Here is a 23,749-nt window from a genome sequence, read left to right as displayed (position 1 = left end):
TCCGATCCTGTGATCGCTCTTCCGACAGCGAGTTTTCGTCATTGCCGAACTGCGGGAGATCGCTGTAAGTTTTTACCGCTTTAATTTAATTCCTCTTTCATGCATTTAGAATTTATCTACACCTATTATAGTGCATATCTATTATCAGTGCATAGATAATCATAGATATGGGACTATAAGTCCATATATATACTGAATATCTATTATCAGCATATAGATGATAATAGATGTGGGACTAAAGGTTCTACACATACATGGTATACATCCAATAACTGAACCTAATAAGCATACGTTATATCATTTTAAAGGGTTCAGAGCATATCAGCCCCGATCCTAACAATCAGGAGGCCCGGGGCGAAACAATCAAAATAGACCCTTAATTTTTTTTCATAAAGTAAAAAATTATTTATAATGACTTCTTTTAGTTTTTCTAGATGTAAAATCATCTATAATATTATTAATTTTAAGATTTTCTAAAATCTCTTTTTCAATAGATAAAATTGTTAATCCCTGCAATCTCTTTGTGATATTATTGATCTCATGTATATTCTTAACAATTTTAATTTCGAGAAACTCCTTTCAGGTGATCTTACGGCAATAACAATATTTTCTAAGCAATTGTAACATTTGGATAACAATCTATATTTTTCATAAAATTAAAAATATCAATTGCTGACATTATCTCATTTGGTAAAGTTACTTGTAATATTTTTAATTCCGTAAACAAATCATCTAACTCAACATCTAATAAATTTTCATGCGTAAAAGTGGATGTTAATACAATATTTTCTCAACTCATTATTATCTAATGATTTTAATGTTTTCGAATCAAACAAAGAATCAAATATATTTTCAAATATTATCATTTCACCAAATGTTTTCATTACAATAATTGTAAAACTATAATTTAAATAAACTGAATAAAACTATAATTTAAATCAATTAAAATAATTATACCTGGATGAAAAAGATGAGTAGATTTGTAGATGACAGTCCGCAACCGTCGCAACTCGCAAACCTCCGCACCGTAAGCTCAAAACCTCCAGGAGCAACGTGTCGGAGGCGGTGGTGCAGCTGTGTAAAGAAGTGGCAAAGTCACAGCCTCACTGTGATGCCGTCGCGGTCTCATGGAGTCGCTAGTAGAAAAGATAACAAACAAAAATCAGACAACAGTTTACCAAACCTAATTCTTAAAATAATTAATATATATATATATATATATAATCATTTAAAAGTTAAAAGTTTAGGGCCCCTCCAAAAAGTTGAGGTTGTGCGGCGGCGAAAGACAAGTGCAACAGTGAAAAGTTATAAAACTTAGTTTTTAAAATAATTAATATATATATATATATATATATATATATATATATATATATATATAATATTTGTGGGCCCTCCCAAAGTTGGGGCCCTGGGCAATCGCCCAGGATGACCCTGCCTCTGGGCCGGGCCTGGAGCATATTCATATATACAACTTATAAATAAGTCCACTTAACAAGAATAATTATATCCAACAAAAAAAACTACTTAATTATATTGAGTCAACAAGCTCTATTAATCTCATGCAGATCTTTAAGCTTTTGCATATTTGATATATGAAACTTAAATAATATACAAAAGCAAAAAATGTGACGGAAAAATTCAAAAATAGACATATAAAGTGATGGGTCAAAAAAAATGAAAATGATAGGATCATAAATTTATGTATCTATCTCTAAATTTTTTCTTGAGATTTTTTCCTTATGTATATCATTACTCTTTTGTCAATAAATCTTTAGAGTTGTGAAAATCAAGTAAGGACGCAAATGAATCGAGCCGATTCGTAAATTTTTTAGTCGGCTCAAAAAATATTCGATTCATATTTGAAATTATTAAATTCAAATTGAACTCGAACATGCTCAAATATTTTTTTTGAATCGAATTCGAACTTATACTATTTAGTTCTATTGTTCATGAGCTAATCGTGAGCCGAAATCAAATTAAATTCTAATTATTTTTATACAATTTGAACTTGAAGATATATTCAAACTAAGTTCAAATAATTCAAACTGAATTCAATTTTAAATCATTTCGAATTATAACTGGGATCAAAATTCAAACAATTCAAATCGAGCTTAGTTAAAACTATTTATATTTTCAAACTTTGAATATATATATATATATATATATATATTTTGAACTCAAACTCAAATTTTAATATTTTTATATTATTCTACTCGATTAGAGTCTTTTCATTTGCACCCATGAGACCAAGTGACACTGGAACCACCTATGTGATCGTTTGGATTCATGCAATTCGACCGAATAGAATTTCTAAGTGAATGGATGTTTCTATTTTATGTTCAGACTAAGCAAACATCTAATGACTATATTTGAAGGTTCAAAAATGAACCTAATCTATCAACTCAATCTAAATCGGATTTGATTTGAAAATTTTTAAATTCAGATCGAAGGATTTTCAGATTATGTTAGAATCAGATCAAGTTCGGATTAATCCAAATCGACATGAATTTAGGATTTAATGAATTTTGTTACAATTAAATTAAATTTTATTTTTAAAATTAAGATATTTTATGTTTATTAATCTCAAGAATAATAAGATAATGATAAAATATTGAAATACAAAATAACGAATTATAAAGAAAATAATAAAAAATGATTTTTTTAATCAGATTATTAAGTTATTTTGGTTCGAATTTAAGATTTTCGAATTGTATTCGGATTTGAGTTGAATTATTTTTTATAAAATATTTACTATAATCCAATCTAAAATCACCTAATTCATCCGAATTAACACCCTCCCTCATTTAAATGCAAGTTTCTAAAATAGTAACTCTTGGAGCCTTTGTATAAAAACTCTTACTCAAAGTAACCATATAAAATTATTTTTGAATCTCTGGTGATCAAGTGTTTGAGGGTTGGAAGATCTCTAGGGGCTTGAATCAAGATTGAAGGCTTCAACTCAATTGCTTGGTAATTCACTCACTCAAGCTTTCATTTTTCGTCTTCAGAAGAGTAAAATTATTTGCAAAAGAGCATTTCTGAGATTGTAAGAGAATTACTCCGTTGTCTCTCATAAAGGAGTGAAATTAATGGATTAATTCTTTAATGGAGTAGGCAGAGTCTGTAAATATTATCTAGTTCAACTCTTATTTTCACATAAACACATTTGTCTTTAACGTGTGTTTCTAACTCGATTAAAAAATATAAACTATAAAAAATGTGCCAATCTCAAAACAAAAATTCAACAATAATACATTTTTATTATTATTTCTTAAGTTGAAGCTGTTTTCTTATTTTAATAAACATTTAACGGTGACAAAAGATAATTTATTCACCCCAACACCCCCATGTCACTTTATCTCTAGATCAACATGGAAAAGATAAATCACGAATGATTATTAATTTTAGACAGTTGAATAACATATGAAGAAAAACAGACACCCGACTATTAATCAAAATTTAACTCTCAAATCTTATGATGACAACACATCATACATTAATCCACCGTCCATCCTTTAATAAACCCTTAATGTTTATATACAGGAGAATTATTGCTCCCACTTCCCTTCCAAGTCCATTGTACTCCGTCTCTCATCACTGTCTAAGAGCCTCACTAGCCTCTCAAGTCTGCCCCCATACACTCATTCGCTCACACCAAATTTATAAAAATTTATCCTCTATAAAAAGCACAACTAAATGATACTGAACTTCTTAGCCATCCAATGCTAACACTTCCCAATTTATCTTGATGATCAGTAAAAAAATTTCATAAAACTAAATCGATCATCCCAAGACTAATCAATGAAACTAACTGAATTTATCATTATTTTTTCTCTTTCTCACATTGCTATCGTTCTCGTCTCACCCTTTCAAAAAGAAAAAAATAATCAGTCAAATAATATCAAAGTTGAAAAGACCAATCCAACCCCACAAAAAACAAACTCACACTCACTCTATCTATGTTATCTTTCCCGTCTCACCCTTTTAAAATAAATAACTAAAATAACTAATCAAATAATATGAACTTGAAAAAAAAGATTCAATTCTATAAAAAAAAAATCACTAACCATTAGAATAAATCAAAAAACATTCACAATAAAAAATCCAAAAAACCAACATCCCTTAATTACAAATCCCATTTAAAAAAATCCCTATAAATAAACCATAACTAAAAATCAAATTATAAATATTTAAATGACAACTCTACCACCCTCTCTCTTTCATTGCTATCTTTCCCCGTCTCACTTCTCATAGCACACATTAACTTATTCTTAGTATTCTTCCCAATATCACTCTTACCTTCCTTCAATATTTTCAAATATGATTTCTTAAGAATCTAAAAAGGTAAATTAAACCTATTATAACCCAAATAATCATAATAAATTCAAAAACTTTCCTACTAAAGATTGAGAGCTATGAATCAATATAACGACATTATTAAAAGCTGTTTAATCCATTCACTCCCACCCGAATGTTAAAATACACACCCCCCGGTAAAGAATAAAAAAACATTGGTATAAATTATGAGATAAATACATATCAAGTTCATCACTTGAAAATTGATTTTTAAAAAATGCAGATATATGCATGATAGAAACTTTTCAAAAAAAAACTACACAGTTGTACGAACGATTAAAATCAATTCAATAATGTTAGATTTCTCATGATTATAAATTCAAGGTTAATGAACATATTACAGGGAATCACCAAGATAAGTTATACCACCAGATGGAAATGATTGAAAGGAGAGAAATATAGCAGCGTCCCTATACTCCAAAAAGAAACCCATTGCGAAAAAAGGAAGGGAAAAAAAAACTACAAATCAACCGTAACTGGTTCCAACTACGATGGACAGAGCATAAATCCACTTGATATTTGGCCTTGGAAAATGTCACGTTGTAGGTGAAGACTGAAGACTAACATAATTAGTCTTGCCTACCTTGCTATAGGTGGGGTTGACCCACAGCACTTCAGAAGAACGATCCAACTTTCAAGTGCTTCCGGAGCACATGCAAATCATGAAAACATAGAGTAGGAAAAAATACCTTTGGACTAAATTATAGACCAATCAACTATATCAAGCGTGCCTGCTAGCTATTTCACCAGAGGAATATGTGATGCAAACCTTTATCTTATGCAAGTTATGTAGCTGCTACTGGAGCAGTTTCTGGGAAGCATCCAGAAAACCAAATCCTTCTGTTAGGCATCATCAGATAAGAATGTCAAGGCAAACAAAATAAGTGATGAAATAAACAATTCTGTATTTAGCTGGATTTTAGGTCTACAATACAAATTTACCATCCAGAACACTAATATAACTGGTATAGCATTAGTTCCTGAACGAACCAAACTCCGTTTAAGCAACACAGTCCTTAAATCATTAATGAGCCAAACTTGTGGTCAGGTGTACAACCAATTCATAAAAATGAAGAATGCAGCTTCACTCAGTTGAATCTCAGATAGAACGATCAGAATTTGCTAGAGCCTTAGAAAGAATGTTACTTCAACATTGTTGCAAAACTCTAATTATCTTAAGACAAAACAAAGGATTCATCATGACTAATAACTAAGATAAATCAATCGTAGATTTTAGATTAATGACACAGTAAATTTACACAGAAGGTGATTGGACTAATGAGCATGTAGCTGATAAAATTTCATTTATTGCATCAAGTTCATGAGGAACTACAAATTGTTTCTTAGTTTTGGAATAGACAAGTAGTATCATTTATGCAATAAATTTAGAAAAGAGCTAGTAGTTAGCTTACAGCTAGTGTGTTTAAAGATGATATAGAAGCAATCAAATAGGAGGATCAGCAGAAAAATTTCTTACCATAGGAACTCATTAAAAAGGAGCCTCAAGTGATTCATCCCAAATGTCCCCACTTCCATTTGAAACATCTTCACAATCTTCTTCCATGGACAACCTAATATATTCTCTATGTGCAAACCTATCCCACTCTGTCAAGGATGGATTTTCACGTTCCTGAATAATACAAAAAGAACGTGTTGAATTCAGCATATCAACACAGAAGAATTCTAAAAGAACTTGAAACTATTGCAAATGCACGGTAATGCACTAACCTGCCGAATTAGAAATGGATCACGAGTTTCAAATGCCATAAACTTATTCAGATTGAAAAGGATATTAAAAACATTTCCTGAAAGTTTGCTGCCTTTCAAGTCTTGAAGTGTAAAATAGCTCTCATTCTGTAAAGAAGAAATTATAGATTTTCAATGGTTCAGAAGTCATCCTAATACAAAACATAAGGAAAGCAGATTACCTGAGGTCCAATCATATCAATCATCTGACATAGAATGTCCTCAAAGAGTACAGGTTCTTGTGCCATACATTCCATACGGTGCAACTGTTCCTCATAGAAGAATTGCATCTCATTTGAGGTAATGATTCCATTACCATCAAAGTCTATACACTTGAACCTGCAAAACAAATTCTCGCTGAATATTATAATGTTATAGAAACGAAACCTCAAGCTGCAAAATAATTTTCTATACCCATGATTAAATCACAGATGAAAGAGAACTAATGCTAAAATACCGAATATGCTATATTGAATATTCTTCTATTTCATCACACATGAAGAAACAGTGGAGGCGGAGTAAAGTCAGAAACCCAAAGATTTCCTTTAATTCCAAATGCAAGTTAGTCCATGTAAATATTCTCTTGATATAAAACAAAAGTTCTTACTAAATATTGTAGTGATGTGGAAATTGAAGAGAAACCTCAAGCTACAAAAAAAAACTATTTCCTTGATTTAATCACAGATGAAAGGGTACTAAGTGCTAAAATGCCAATTATGCTATATTAAAAATTCTTTTACTTTGTCGCACATGAAGAAACAACAGAGGCGGCACAAAGTCAGCTAAAGACCCAAAGATTTCCTTTGCTTCCAAATGCAAGTTAATCCATGTATATATTCTCTTGATGACAAATAATTAGACATCATTAATGCTAACCATGGGTTTTAAGCATGGAAAAAAATTACCAATTTTTATTCACCAGAAAGCTATGTTAGTCTATATGCATCCCTCCATTAAACTTTTGAACTATTTGTAAGGTTATATTGCTAGTGATGTTCATATCTCTCATATATTATATAAACTCAGATTCACTTCATGAAGGTAGAGTTACACTGAACTATGTTAATTTCTTGTCCTCTTTGTTTGTTTGTGCTATTCTATCAAAAAAAAAATGATAATTCCATAATGTGTACTTGCAGTATAGCATAATCTGCATTCTAGAGGCATTATTTTGGACCAATAAGTGTGTGGTTTAAGGGGACAAAGAGCTAGTAAGCGGTTCTATAGCATCCAGCCTATTACAGTGATAGAGGTATTTATGATCACAACAGTTGGAATTGTAACTCTCTTTTTTTTATCTGCAACAGTTTCATCAATTCTCAACATTGATTGCAACTATGAAAATACAGATCAAGTAGTTTATCTCTTCTAGTATCCTTTTTCTGCAGATGCCAGGATTTAATTCCTTTTTAAAAATATATTTGCCTTCTTTTCTCTAGAAGAAATATTGGACCTCTGCTGATTCTCCCTCTTAATATCTTCTCATTTCATAGCAAAGTGATACTGGAACTCTAATTCATCTCACATTTGCAATTCCTTTTTTTCTCTTCATATTTGTAAAATTCTAATCCCCTCAATATATTCTGGTAAAAGAGCAGCTAAGGAAGAAGATTATATTCTTTAGAGTACCCTTATGAAACACAAATTAAGTTGTTGATTTCAGCATCACAGCTCTCCAAAAATACACCAGTTGACCAGCCTGCATGATCAATATCTAATTTCTTATCCATTTTTTATCACCCACTGCACTTATTTTTCTATTTTGTGTAACAAGTGAACATCTATTGGTATCTATGCTCCATCTTGGAAAATTTTCTCAACTAGGTGCTAACATCTTTGTATGTGAGTGTATATATTCTATTTTTTTGCATTATTTTAAGTATACACCCAGTATGTTGAAAGAGGACGTACTGTAAAGAAAAAGTCAGGGAGAAAGTTGTAGTTTTAGAGTACTCTTAAGAAACACAAATCCATGTCATCAATTTCTGCATCAATAGCTCTTAAAATTGCATCAGTTCTAAATCTTCTCAAGCATGCATGATCTACAATTTCTTTTTTATATGACTCACAGAACTTATTTTTCTATTGTGTAACAGGTTGGACATCTATTAATATCCTTGCTCCATCTTAGAGAATTTCTCTACTAGGTGCCAAGATCCGAGTATATGAGCATATTATTTTATGTGCATTTTTTAACAACATACCCAGCATATTACAAGAGGAACTACACCAACATACCAGTACTCGAGGCTAGGCTCAGATGACTTGTCTTCCTCTGCTAGTATAAAATACACAAAATCTTCATAGCACATTTTACCATCAACTTTGCTTTTGAATTTCCTGGGAACCTAGATGAGGAAACACAAAGTATTAAAAAGAAAAATGAATACAAGTTTGTGATATCTTGTATATCTTAATAAGAATAAACAAAAATGCAAACCTGTGAGAAGATCCGTTCAACGATTCTGTAAGTCAGTGCACGGTTTCCATATCTGATAAGGTTTTCTTTGTCAATCAAGAAATCATGATCTGTGTCAAGCTCCCAAAACTTGCAGTAGATCACATAAAAGTGCTCATACGAAAAGTACCTGCAGGAATAGGAATAGGAAATAGGAGTCACTGTTTCTGTTCATTGTAAAATTAATTCTTATTATTAAGTGTAAAGTAGAAAAGAAAGAAGGAAAAGATAAGTTCCTACTATAGCAAATCATGAGTTCATTTAGGACTTCCATGGGGAAAAGAAGGTAAGAGAGAGAAAGGTTGTACAAATTTTTTTACTACTTTTTTCATTACCAATTCAAGCAGAAGAGGAAATAGAATATGAAGGATGGCCCCAAGTCGATCAGAAAATTTTCAACAGATTATGAATTGTTTAAGTAATTTTCTCAATCTCTTTCCTTCCTTCAAAAGAGACAAGATCAAGAAATCATTCTTCTCCCCCTACTTTCCACATTCATATTCATCCATTCACGATCCTACTCTACTTTCCATCCCTCCAAAAGTAAACATAGAATTAAAGTCATCATAGTTGGCAAGTACAAAAAAGGTTGAGAAGACAGGCCAGACCAAGGTTTTGGGAAAGACTTTTGGATTCATTTGACCAACTCCAAAAGATCAGACTCAACTATTTATGCTGCAGCATGAATTGTTTCATCTAGAAGTCCCAAAATTTTCATAATAAGGAAGCAAACTCCAGATGAATCCCAATAAACAAAATAAGAGAAATTTGTCTGGATAATCCACCTAATCCTTAATATAGAAAATCATTAAATAATAATTCTTAGTAAGATTACTCAATAATGTGTTGATGCCCCTGTACCACAAACAAGTTCTTAGTTGACATTATAAGGAACAAAAAACAACAGCACAGACATTCTATCTGACCCTTTCTAAATCATGTGTTAGTTCCACATCTCACCCCAAGATTGTTTCACGATCCAACATGAAAAATATTCAGTACCAAAAAGAGAGAGAATTGGCATGCAATAATCAGGCAATCTAGATAATCCTATCCAACTTTGCACAAGCACTCTGACACTAGCAGTAACCTCATGCATGGGTCAAATTCTATGACCCAATTGAACAGACATTTTTTCTTTAGTTTTTTTCACTGTAATTAAGACTATAGAAATGCAGCTTAGGAGCATTCCATCTGTTTTAAGATTTATTGTGGTATGTGTGATATCTGATGAGACTTAATATGATATAGAAGCAGGATGACTAAATGATAGATATGGTGATATGGCATGATGACTAGAGAAAGATGTTGAATGGCTTTCAACAGTGGATCTTTTGGACATTTTCGAGGAGATAGGGACCGACGACAAGGCGGCCCACTATCGCCCTATCTATTTGGTATATGTATTGAGATCTTTGGCATACAGCAGCACACATCCCAGATGGGTTTTGACTATCATCCACACTGTGCCCACCTCATATTAGCCCACCTGGTGTATGTGGATGACTTGCTACTTTTTAGCTGAGGAGATATTGCATCCGTTGGGACCTGACCACATGCTTGCAGGACTTTGGGGAGACTGTTGGACTTCATGTTAATCGCCTGAAGTCGAGCATCTATCTGGCGGCAGTTGATGACACGATGTGCCAAAGGCTTCTCTCCATCACTGGCTTTCTGTAGGGAACAATGCCTTTTCGATATATGGGGATTCCGCTAGTTGCAGCGCATCTTCAGATGTCATATTACACCCCCTGCTAGACTCCTTGATCCATCGGATCAACGCCCTGGCCACGGAAGATGTTGTCTTACGCTGGCAAGGTGCAACTTATCACATTAGTACTTCAAGGCATTGAATGCTTTTGGTTATCCATTTTGCCTTTACCTCAGACATCATTGATCGCATTTATAGTATATGCAGGTTTTTCATGTGGGCGTCCAAGCATCCTCCTATATTATGGGCAAATATATGCAACTGAAGGATGAAAGTGAATTGGGGTTGAGGGACTTGCGAGCCTGGAATCTAACTCTCTTAGCAAAGGTATTATGGCGCATACAAAAGAAGGAGAATGCACTCTAGATCAAGTAGGTACATCATACCTACTTTTCGGCATGGCAGACAGCTAATTCGGATCCCCCTCTTATCAAGAGACTTTTCGGATACGAGATCTCATATCAATGGTTGCCGGGGTCACCAGAGGCTGCTCATCGGCGACTAGCAAATTAGTTTGTACAGGATGATAGGGTGGTCCGGGCTTACAAAGCAACCTAGTCCTAAGAAGGTGTGGGCTAAGACAGTGTGGAGAGCTTACTTACAGCCCAATCATGTAGTCACTTTCTGGATGCTGGCATAGAGTCGACTCCCCACTAGAAATTGACAAGATTATCAAGAAGACAGGTAATGCACTTTTTGTGATCAGGTGATGGAAACACAGAAGCACCTATTCTTCAGGTGCCCCCCTATCACAAAAATATGGCAGAGGATCAGAAATTGACTTCACATGCATTAGGAGATGTCCACCTACGGCGCAGGCGATGCGAGTCTTTGGGCAGTATTACCGTGGGTGTAGGACTTTGACAAAGGTATGTCATCTTGCCATGTCATCTATGATCCATTTGTATAGAGGGACCATAATTATAGTTTCTTTGGTGAGAGACATTTAGATGTTGAGAGGATATACAGGGGTGTGCAAATCCATGTATACAAGTCTTTATGTGTCTATTCAAATGAAATGCTTCATCAGACGTGAATAGTTCCTAAAGCCTCATTTTGATACATGTTATACACTTTTTACTTATCCAGAGATGTTGAAGCTAAAGTGTCTAATGTGTCAATTTGTTGAAATTTGAAAACAAAGATGAAAGGGAGTCAAAGTTTGTCTATTCCCTAATATCTGTTGTTACAGATAAGTAAATATAACAACTACAAATGTAGTATAAACAAATAAAAAATGTTAACATATAAACTCAATTTAACTCAAAACATATAAAACCATTTAAATTTTTAAATATTTCACTAAATATATTTCTAGCTACAAAATATAAAACCAAATAAAAATGCATACATCCTAACCCGACAGCTTTAACAATACTATATCTGAACAAGGACTTCCTTGAAGGCATGCTGGTTTAGCATAAAGTGAGAAAAGTTTTAGGCCTCACATCCACCAAGAAGGCAGAGATGCTCTGCATAATCATAATCATAATCATAATCAAATAAACACCACATTAGAGGTAACAGGTTAATAAAGTTATTGGTGTTCACACACACAAGCGCTAATAGTCAATCTTGTTAGACGTATTAGGTTTATAGAGTCATCAGTATTGTCAATTTAGTCTCGGATCAAAAGTTAGATTTAGGTACACACAGACACACATCCTTTTAGATGAAGGCGATAGATTATCTGAACAAGGATTGTCCTTGAAATAATGCTGGTTTAGCAGAGAGAAAAGTGTTAAGCCTCACATGCAACAAAAAAGACAGATACACTGATACACAGGCACACACAGATGAAAGGCCATAGATTATTGTCTTTCCTTCCAACTTAACAAACCTTTTATTCTCTCACTCCAGAAACAACAAAAATCATATCTTAAACTAAGTGGCAAGCCCTAAGAAGAATAAACATAACAAATCACCCACTAGTAAAAGATAGCATAATGATTAGGGCAGAACAGAAATTAAACAATAGCAACATTTCAAGTAAAAAAATATACAAGAAGTCACCTCAAAACTTTATTAATATCTTCCTCTTCATCAGCATGCTGCATTGCAGCAATTAAATTTCCCCGTTTCAATTCTCTTAGGGTAAGTTGGCCATCGCCAGATCTATTCATATAGTAGAAAATTCTGTATATGACAGTTTCAGCTGGAAAAAAGATTCAAGATCAAAAATAGGGGGGGAAAAGTCAAAATTTAAAGAGTAGCATGGCTTTCTAAAAGTCATAATCAAATATGTTGCTAAAAACACACGTTAAGTTCTTGATATTGAAGATACAACAGAGACAAGCATAAATTTAAAACTACGAGCAACAACCTACAATCAACCATTACATGACAGTCATCAGAAATTAAATAGGATGAGTTTTGACCTTCAAACCAATCCCTTAATATAAATGACAAAATACAAAATATCCTTCAAAATTCAAAAAATTTCAATGTCTTTATGTATATGGCCATTAAGAATAAGCATCTTCTTCATTCTCCAATGGTTTAAATAAATTAAGGGTAAATTAGAAAATCATGAATTCAGAAATTAAATAGGATGAGTTTTGACCTTCAAACCAATCCCTTAATATAAATGACAAAATACAAAATATCCTTCAAAATTCAAAAAATTTCAAGGTTTTTATGTATATGGGCATTAAGAATAAGCAACTTCTTGATTCTCCAATGGTTTAAAAAACTTAAGGGTAAATTAGAAAATCATGGATTCTAATGAGCAACAATTTTATCTTCAAATTTGAATATCATAATTTCTTCACAAATTTAGACGTTAACAATTTCCCTCCAAGGTTAAGTATTTGCTAAATGAATTGACGAGGTACCAACTACCTAGGTGGAAGTCTCACATGTGATCTTACATACTGGTCAGCCTACTAAGCCACCAAGTAATATTGAAAAAATCAGGGAAAAAACTCATACTCTAGTGCATGTTTGAATTCAATGCATACTAATATGACCTTGGCACTTCGCTACAGTTAGAATTCAAAAAATTCATGCAAACCTGTAGGAATGTGAAACTGCAACCTCAACAATTTATCCTGTATTTAATAAATGTTGTTTTTTAAGATAAAAATGTTATTATTGTTGGAATTCCTGCATAAAATTGTCACAATTGACAACTGAGACTAGATCAAGTAACCATGGTTTCAAAAGGCAGATACCTAAGGATCAGCTTGCGGATTGTATGCATATAGCATTAGTGATCTCCATATTGTTAGCTTCAATATGCATGACGAGCAGACCTAGGGGGCAGCATATGCAGACATCCAACAAGTTGAAATTGCCATTCACCTGAACCAATATGGTCGAACCAAAAAATAGAAATCTTAATGACTATTTTCCCTAATCCCTTGTCAGATGATAAGGGTTTTTATGATTTTTTTTTCCTTTTGAGAGAGAGAGAGATGATACCCTACGGACCTTACACCGCACCCCCTTGAGCACCTAAATTTCTTTTCTATTTGAAATTTTGTTTTTATACTTAATACTATAACCCAACCCCCTGAACCCTAAATGGCATACTTGCAAGCCAAAAAAAATAAACAAAAATTTAAAAAAAAACTGAAATGAACAGTCACGGACGGCAATCCACAGAACGCCCCGCCCGCAGCATAATTTCACTGTATATATATATATATATATATTTGCACGTAAATTGCTCCCTTAGCATACTGCTAATAGTTTGTTAGCTGTTTGCTATTAGGGTGTGTATTATTCTGTGATGTCCCTGATTCTTCATTCTAATCGATACAAATAGATAAAATTACATGGAATGTTTTTCTGGAGTCCCGTTAAGAATTGCATCAAATTGATATGGCCAAATGAATTTTCTAAACCATTCTAACAGACTTTTAGAAGAGGACTTGTATTGCAAGGCACTATTGAGCTCCCCAAACAAGAAAGAAGTTACAGATGTAGGCAAATAGTCACCCTAACATAATTTAACAGCGTTGCTTTCAGAGTTAACTTTAAGAGTTTGTTCTTTCATTTCCATCCCTAATTTAATTCCAAATCAATATAAGGAGAACAAAATTCATTTTGAAGCTTCCAAATTGATGAAGAGGACATGGTGAATCTGTGTTTTAAGCTAAAGAACTTCTGTCACCAACAATATTGATAATTTTTTAAATTCTCTTAAAAAAATAATCTATTAAAATTCAATAGAAATAAATTTTATTCAAGAATGTCATATACCATTCAGTTTCACCAATATGAGAGGTATCATTTAAACTTCTTATAAAGAGTATAGGTCATAAATCAAAAGGACGTCCTTTATTTCATTATTATTAAAAGGGTGCTTCATTTTGAAAAAATATCAAAAGGGTGCCCATCATATTTTTCATCCCAAAAATCTCTTTATTCCAGTGTAGCTTTAGCCAAAAGTGCTCCAACTGCTCAAGATTACTTAGTAATTATAGTCAAATAGTAATTAAAATTGCTCTAATTTGGTCAAAACTCGCCCAACTTGGTCAAAATCGGTCAAATATTATTGAAATAATTTTGATTCTAACAATTTTGATCAAATCTGCTACAACATGGACCAATTTCGATCAGAAATAATATAACATAGAGCAGCAATTCAAAATTGCTTGGAGTAGATACCAAAGTTGCTACAGCGACATTGGAATAAAGGCATTTCTGGGATGAAAAATATAATGGGGTGTCATTTTGATTTTTTTTTTCAAAATGGGATGCCCTTTTGATGATAATGAAAATAAGACATGCCTTTTTTATTTTTGCCTAAGAGCGTACCTTTATTCTTCGTTTAGAGTTTTTTATTTTAAGAAATTTACACATGCATTGTTCATTTTTGTGAGAGTTTTGTTTAAATTTGTTTCAATTTGATGATTAGATTGCAAATCCTTTTCTAAGAACCAAAATAAAACAATGAACACACACTTTGAGTTTTCTACTGATTTTTCACTATAAACGTGTTTTCCTATTAGCTACTTCTCAAGTCATATAGTCTGATTCAAATATTTTAATTTTACAATTTGATTTTTTTAAAAATGTTTTTAAATTAAATTTGACATCACTGTCCAATGTATAATGTACAGGTCCATGCCTTGTATCTTCAATAAATCAAAATATTTTTTATTGTAACTAATTGTTAAATTGGTGTGGAGCCTATTCCATATCAAAATGGCAAGTCACTTAAGAGGGGATGGTTAATGTAAGTCCTAAGAGCCAATTGTTGACATATTGTATTATATTTCATTAATAAAAGACAAAAGTTTATAGTTATTATATTTCCTTCAAATATGTGGCAGATGAAAAAACATAATAATGCCCTCGAGTAGTAGGTTCTAATCTACAGCATATCAATTGGTTGCATTAATAGTGAGAGACTGTAGATATATATAGGCATTACTCTTAACTATTCCTAATCAAGCATTAATATACAAGGGTAATATTAATGCATTGAGACTAGCATGTAAGTTAATTGATGACTTAATCTCACAAGTCATAGATATAAAATATCAAATTAACACATGAATATATATTAGAAAATATGTACTAATTGACCCATCATGAGAATGTTTCATACATCATTATATGAGTGTCATAAACATTCGTGACTATTTGTATGAATAGTCCTTCGACCTGAAGTCACTACAGTTCCTGCATAAGGAGTTGTGTACTCTGGTATCGACAAACGTCACCTATAACAAGGTGGACTATAAAGTCGATCACTGGGTATGCAATAAGTTATGCCAAGGGATGTGAATGATATAGATGGGATCTATCCCTTCCATATGACGGAAGTGATTTCTGTGGGCCCCTTCATTAAGTAGGACACAAGAATGCATGGTCATGCTCAAATTAGTCAATATGAGATATTGAGCTTATTTGATTGAGTGTGTCTACTTAGGGATCAAGAAACACAAAGATTGATAAGAGGATGACACGGTCTATGCCTCGATCAATCTAAATATCAAGGATAGAAGGACTGAGTCATATAAGATAACAGACACATAAAGGTTAGGTTGAATCTTGATATTCTCGTCACTTGGGTAGCAATGATGCATTGCTAGATGTCACTCATTGCTTATGTATCTAAAGTGGTTTAGATACATTGTCAACCTTACAAGAGTCTATTGGGTGACACAAAGAACATGTTGATTTGGAGATGGATTTATTTTAGTTTGACTAAAATGTGATAGACCGTAAGATTATTCGATTGAGTTGAGTTAGACTCAACTAAATCCAATTATTGGATTGAGTTCAATGCGAGTTAGACTCATTGGGTCGGATGGAGTCTAATCTGAGTTAGCCTCATTGAGTGAGCCTCAATTGAATCCACTCATTAAAGAGGACAAAATGATGATTAATTTGGATTAATCATACATTGAAAGAGGAAGGCCGTAGGGCAAAAACCCTTAGTATTCAATGGATAAATATAAAAGGATTTTTTGCAATGCATTTTGTGTAATGAGACCTTTAGTCTTCTTCTTCTTCTTCTTCCTCCTCTTCTCTTGGCCGAAGCTTCCTTGCTTTTTGCTTGCTTAACAAAAGTTGTTTCTTCTCCAAGTCGTGAGTTCATGAGACGGAGAAAGTGTCTGTGTAGATACTGTAGAAACACGAACACTTGATCGTGCTGAAATTTGCATCCAAAGACAAGTTGCTGCCGGAATTGCTTTGGGCACGCAATAAAGGTAACCATTCTATCTGATAGAATAGGAAAACGTAATATACAGTATTCGCAAGGATAGAGAGATCCTTTTTTCACTGCGTTATGTGTTATTTTATGCATAAGATTCCTACAGGGACACCCTCTTATAGTACCGTGGACTACTACACTTGTCCATGTGAGACTATGGATGAAGAGCAATCTAACTTCAATACGTTGTCTCATGCCCATCATGGCTCAGTAGTATTAGATTTAGCTCTAATGACATGATGGATGTGATTCGTGTAGAGACATGCCAAAGCTAAAAAGTTTTACAATTCTCAACATGTTTCATGGCGTATATTAGATATATATTACAAGGATGTCTCCTTCCTCCTATTAGATACAATTACTTATGAGGGAGGTATCCTTTCAATATATGCACAACGTGGAGTACCCTGCATATCCATGTAGAACTATAGACATAGGGCATTCAAGCTTCGACACTAATCATGAACTCTAAGCAATTTCTCAAACAAGTAATATTAGATTTTTGTTATTCAATAAGTGAGCATATAACAAAATCCATGGTATAATTGTAATCATGCTAGAACCAATTGGGTTTGGCAATGCATATAAAAGTGCATCCAAGATAATTTCGACTGTGTAAATCTATCTTGATATAGATGTTGCATGGCCCTCTTGTGCTTTACGAGAACCTTTATGTTGAGAAGATTGGTTCAGCAATTATAGGTTGATTATGTTTAGCTTCTAGTTCATTAGAAAAAACTCTAGTAAAACAGGATGAGGATGTGAACATCATATTATGTAAAAACTAAAGTATCATAGAGACTTTAAAATTCATTTGTTACCAAGCCATGTGACTGGTACATAACAGTCACTGGTACACAATCCATAGTATAATTTTTTTCCCTTGTTCTACCTGAATTTTTGTCTTCGCTCACTCCCTCACACTCTTCCTTTTTCTCCTCTCCCTCCCTCCACCTTCTCCCTGCTGGTACCATTCCGTACCAACGCTCATGCATTAGTCCATATCAGTATAGTAAAAGTGCAACCACCTACAAATACTTGGCATAGACTGGTAATTTAGGAACCATGACACCAAAATCTAAGAAACTTCTGCTGAGAACTGGGAATATACTTTGAATATCACTTAAATGTAAATCAGTTGAATTTCACTCAGAAATATTTATCGCCAAATGATGGACACAAATGCAAGCATAGCACAATCAAGATGATCTATGACTGAGCTATATCTTGATACAAGGTGATAACTCTATACAACAGATACTTGTAAAGACAACTGCTTTAGCTTTCTGATCTCGTTAGTTGAAGTTAGAATATCAACATGAAAAGATGAGCAGAAATAAATCTTCAATGCACCAGTGGACTATCACAAGGTGACCAAGCTTATGCAAACTTCTACAAGGAAAGCACAATTTGTGTATGGAAGTATATAGTTTGTAAACACAGGCACCATGATCATGAGTCAACCAACACATCCTAAAGCGTAAAAAAATGAGAATATAGTGCAGATATGATAATTACAAACCATATCTATCCTGAAATTCTGGAGTCCCCTGTAGGAACTCCAAACCTGGATGGGATGCCAAAAGCTCTCACAGGACAGGTTTAAAATCATCCTACAATTCAGTCAGAATTCTACAATCAATTTTTGGATAAACAGATAACTACATTATTTAGTCAACCATTCTATAAAATAGTTTACATGTATTATGAAAAACAAAAAGACAATAGAAGGACCTGAGTAAGGTAATTGTGGTCTGCTTGCTTCAGAATAGTAAAGATCTGAGTAGCCACATCTTTTGTCATCAAGTTGCTACTAATCCAGTATTCAATAAATGCATCCCTGGAAATTAAAAACCATTCAAGATAGTCAAAGGATATCATGAAGCACAATATTATAATAAGGATTATAAAAGAGCCCTAAAGAAGTAAGCATATTAAATAGCCCCCTCCAGGGTTGAAGAAAACTTATATCTATGGTGCCTAGAGCTAAATACTGTTACTTCTATTCCCCACAGAAAAAAAGTATCACTGGTAAATCCTATTTGCTTTTCCTACATATCAGGTCCCATTTGCATCCTGCTAGATATGGATAATAATCCTAGATTTGCAGTTAAAACACACCATATAAGTTAAAATAACACAAATTGTGAACTAGAAGACAAATAGTTTAATCCAAGAATTTAATATCATTGAAAATTTTCTGACAGCTGTTTACAGCAAATTTGCACAAGCAAGAACGACAGTTAGCCATCCGTAAGGTCAACTGTGATTCACCATCTGGACCACTAAGTCCATCAAGTAGGCTTCAGTAGTACATTACCTATCTGCTAATTTATGGGAGATCTGGTTATGAACATATAAGCCGATACAAACTGACACTGTGTTAGGTGCATTCACGAGGAAGAACCGTAGAATGAACAATGTATTATAAGATGAATGCACTATAGCAAATTAATTACCAGCCATCGGCACTAAGACATTTTAAAAATTTATAATGAACCTTGGAAAGAGGAAAAAGAGGGCTCAGACTGCAAAGCCAATAAACCCCACAGCTTCATAGAAAAGTGCAAAGAACTCAATACAGACACACAATAGATGCATAAATAATACACACAATAAATTGTCACAATTAAACAGTAGAACAGAACAAATGCAGATAGTTTCTTGGTTTTGCATACCTTGTCACCATTCCAGTGCATTCAACATCAAATTTTCTGAAAAGGGAAGTGGAGAGAAATGATGGTAGCTTACATATTTCCTTTGTCACTGTTTTGAATTCTGAAAAGGAAAAGAATACTGTCTTAATGATTGCCTTGAAAAATAACAAACCACTATAAGTATGACCAAGTATTGGAAGCACTTTAACCTTGTAATTGTAGCCCATCCAAATTGCCAAAGAAAAGATGATCAATTCTAGATAAGCATTGTTCTTTCAATGCTTTTGGAGGTGGGCGACCATTTTGGAAGTAAAACTGTCATGGTATAAATCAGTTAGAAAAATTTTGACCATCTAGAGGAGACGGTCTAGTCTGCATAGCAAAAAAAAGATCAAAAGACAGTACCTGAGGTATAACTTCTCTGACAGGTTCACTGACTAATTTTAGTGGAGAACCAAAGGGTGAAGGTCCGACACTTGGGTTACGCTTCAAAAAACGGGGAGACCCAGATGTGCTCCTAGGTGAGAGAGGAGGCACACTGCCAGCAGGAAACATGGAAGGTGGGGAATTGCTTCCTATAGAATTTGAACTGCTTGAACTGCCTGGAACGTTAAGTGGTGAACTCCCTTTTGCATCTTCAATCAATGACTTTACCTGGAATCAGCAACACAGATGAGAAGTTCATGTGAAACAAGAGTTCCATAATTGTTAGGCACTTAAAATAAGATCATATGACTGTAGGTAAGGATACCATGTGGTTTGTATCGTGAATAATTTTGGTGAATTTCCAAATCAAGAATCATACCAAATTGTAAAGCTCAATTGAAACTCATTAGGAAAAAGTTCAAAAAGATTCTACCTCATTTGGAATAACTTTTATGTCCTACAACATATAAAAGAATGGAATATTCTTTATAATAACTTAATATGATTGATGGAGCACATTAATCGAGATACTACAAAAAATGTAGGTCCTTATTTTACCTTAAATAAAAATAAATATTAATTCATTTAAAATTGGAATTTAATGGACAACATGATATTTCACCACCAGCTCCTTTGGGTGCAGATATGACGGTCATGGGAAAACTCATTGAAACAACGAGGCAATGATCAGGCATAGTTACTCTAGATTATATATATATATATATCCGACATGAGGATTAAGGATTATATGCAATATGAAATCAACCTGACAAGGACATCTAGGCTCTAAAAGTCTACTGCACAGCACAAATCCGTTTAGCTAATGTTCTGTTTTAGTCTATAGATCATACAATTTGAAGTTCGGGGCACTACAACTACTTATCAAGCTAAATATAATTAGTGTGTTTAATGAGTCTAGCAGCTTTTTAACTATTTATCAAAATAATAATAATTACTTAAACAAAAACATCAAATAAATTTTTCATAATGAAAATCTAATGCAGACTAGACTCCTGGAAGAACTTGAACTTAGAGAATCTTTTGAAGGTTGCAAATAAAAATAATTATCAATTTCATGTTCGCCTTTAAGATCTGCAATTATCAGAAAGTATCCATTTTACATTGAGATATATGCTTAATCTAATAATATCACTGATACAAGTTAACTCATTGGAGCCTCTGGTAACAACAAAAATGAGAACATAATCACCACTAATTAATTTAAGTTATAAATACTTGATGCATGTCCAAATAAAGTGTTCCAGATTTATATAATGCATTTTAGTTCACTGCAGATACACAAACTCTTTATCCTACTAAGAGAGTTTCTATGTAGCCAGTACAAAAGCTAGCTATTTCACATTTTCCAAACATTCATCACATAAGTACCACTTATCTAAGAGATATTTCCTCAACAAAAACAATTTTACTTAAGATATAAAAACACAATCAAGCTGAAAGGAACTTTAGGGTGGATTAGAAAATATAATTGTCCACTTCATCTCTTAAAAGGGTTCACAGAAATTTTTTTCTTCTATTGTACTCAGTTTGTAATGTGTATTGTTCCTAACTATTCATAAATGGAAACCCTATCCGCCCCATGATTATAAGATAGATCCATATCAACTGAAGCTGTAAGTGATGAACAAATCCTTTTGTCCATTCAAGAAATGTAATGCCAGGTGTGACTTCAAAGAGAAAAGGACCCGATAAAATTGTTAGTTTTAATACATTCTCATGCAAGAACAAGCCAAATTTAGCATAACACAACAAATTCCAGAAACTATGACATAGGGATTCCAAAAAAAAAGTGCATATGTATCCCAACTCTCCATATCATTTATTGTCTAAAGCTAATTTTTAATTATGCTATCCTAGTCTGCAACAACCAAGTTATAACTCAAGTGACTGAAAATTGAAATAATCACAAAAACTGTCTGCTACAACCAGAATCAAGGTTCTATGTTAAATTATCCACTATCCAGAAACTCATCAAGTGTATCACTAGAAATATGGCACTCTTACACAAGTATAATTCACTCATTGTTTTAGAAAACCAGCGAAATAAGTCATTCATGTGGCAGCACAGACAATGCAATGTTTTTCAGTTGAATTGATATGTATTATTTTATATTTATACGAATGAATCATGATTGCATTTGCTGTGTCAACCCATTCAACTGTTCAACTGCTTTGATCAGTTGAGCCATTGATCCGATAGCCACACTAATTCAATATCTTGTCCGGGTTGAAATCACAGGACAATATGACATAAGGTAAGTCAATTTTATCATTGCATCCTTATAAAAGGATGCAATCCTAGACTCCTAGTGCACAAGACTTCAGCCAAGCTCGTATCTAGAATGAGCAAGATGCAAATGTATAGTTGCATAAAAATAAACCTTAATTTTCTAAAGCGCCATAATAAGCAACCTTACCATTCACCAACACCTACGATCACTAAACTATTGTATTTTCTTTTTTGTTTGGCTCATTGAATTGGCATAGAGAAACATTACATACTTACCCTCAAAAGGATATATTATATTGGCATTCAAACAATAAAGTTGGACAAATCATCTTGGTGCTATGATATTAATTCAACCAATTGATTTGATCCGGCAGATTAAGAAACTAGCAATATATCAGTATCACTTGACTCTAGAGTTTGTTGACGGAATCTAGAAAGCATTACCTTGTTTCTTAAATAGATAGAAATAAATGCTCGTTCCAGAATTGCAAGGCATTATATGCATTAATTTAAGAATCAAAACTAGTCTTCAATGACGAGACAATTAGGTTAACTTGATTACTGGCATACCAAGTCATACCTATTACCAACAAAAGCATTATGAATAAATAGTTCATGACTTCTACAAGAAGTCACATCAGAAAGAAAAATGAGCTCTTTACATCACCAATCACAGGAACGATAAGAGAGAAGACGAACCAATTTTCCTGTTTCGGATAATGAAAGCCACTGACAGAACAGTTCCTCGGCTATCTTAGGTTTTTCCTTCAGAGCCACTTGAGATACCTCCGGGAGCTGCAGCAGCTCCGGGTCAAGCGACGCCATATCCCTCACAATATCGATATCCATTCCAACCAATCAAACCCCGCGAGAAGAACAATATAAGAAATCCTAGATCTCCGAGTTTTCCCCGTCGAAGGAATCCAAAAAATACCAAAATATTTGATTAGCAAATCACATAAGACGAACCCTAAGTGTCCCGACACGATCCTCTCGCTCCTTTCCTTTCTTCATCCATATCCGAGTGCCCAGACCTGCAATCCCAAACAAGAAGCGGTCGAATTGATAACAAGATTCCAGATTCGAAACCGAATAAGACAGATCCTCTCAACTCGTGAGATCGTCTTTCTACGCGACTCGGAGGCTTGAGCGAACGAAATCGAGCTAGAACGCCACTCGCCTGGGAGGCCGATACGGATCGGAATCGAAAGATTGATTCGCGCTCGCGGAGCTCGTCGAACTCGACGACGAAGGGGAGCGCGACGGAGTGCTGCCTCGTTGGACCTCTGAGCGCGAGAGAGAGAGAGAGAGAGGAAAGAGAAAACGGAAGTGGTGTGGTGATCGGTATCGCATATCAATACACGTACATATATACTACCGTTTGATTGATCGAGGGAGCTGATCTCACCCGTCTGATTTGGAATGGGATCTGGGGATCGTATGATAGGTGGCGATCCATTCCATGCCGAAA

General features: G+C 33.8%; 1 pseudogene; it reads right to left on the bottom strand.

Annotated features, from left to right (window-relative positions):
- Window positions 1-4,632: 4,632 nt before the first annotated feature.
- Window positions 4,633-23,615, bottom strand: LOC122016174 (annotated as a pseudogene).
- Window positions 23,616-23,749: the final 134 nt, after the last annotated feature.

This window comes from Zingiber officinale, chromosome 8B (assembly GCF_018446385.1).
Source record: "Zingiber officinale cultivar Zhangliang chromosome 8B, Zo_v1.1, whole genome shotgun sequence".
Lineage (NCBI taxonomy): Eukaryota > Viridiplantae > Streptophyta > Magnoliopsida > Zingiberales > Zingiberaceae > Zingiber > Zingiber officinale.
The sequence above is the reverse complement of the archived record's forward strand: the minus strand, read 5'-3'. Positions and strand labels throughout refer to the sequence as shown.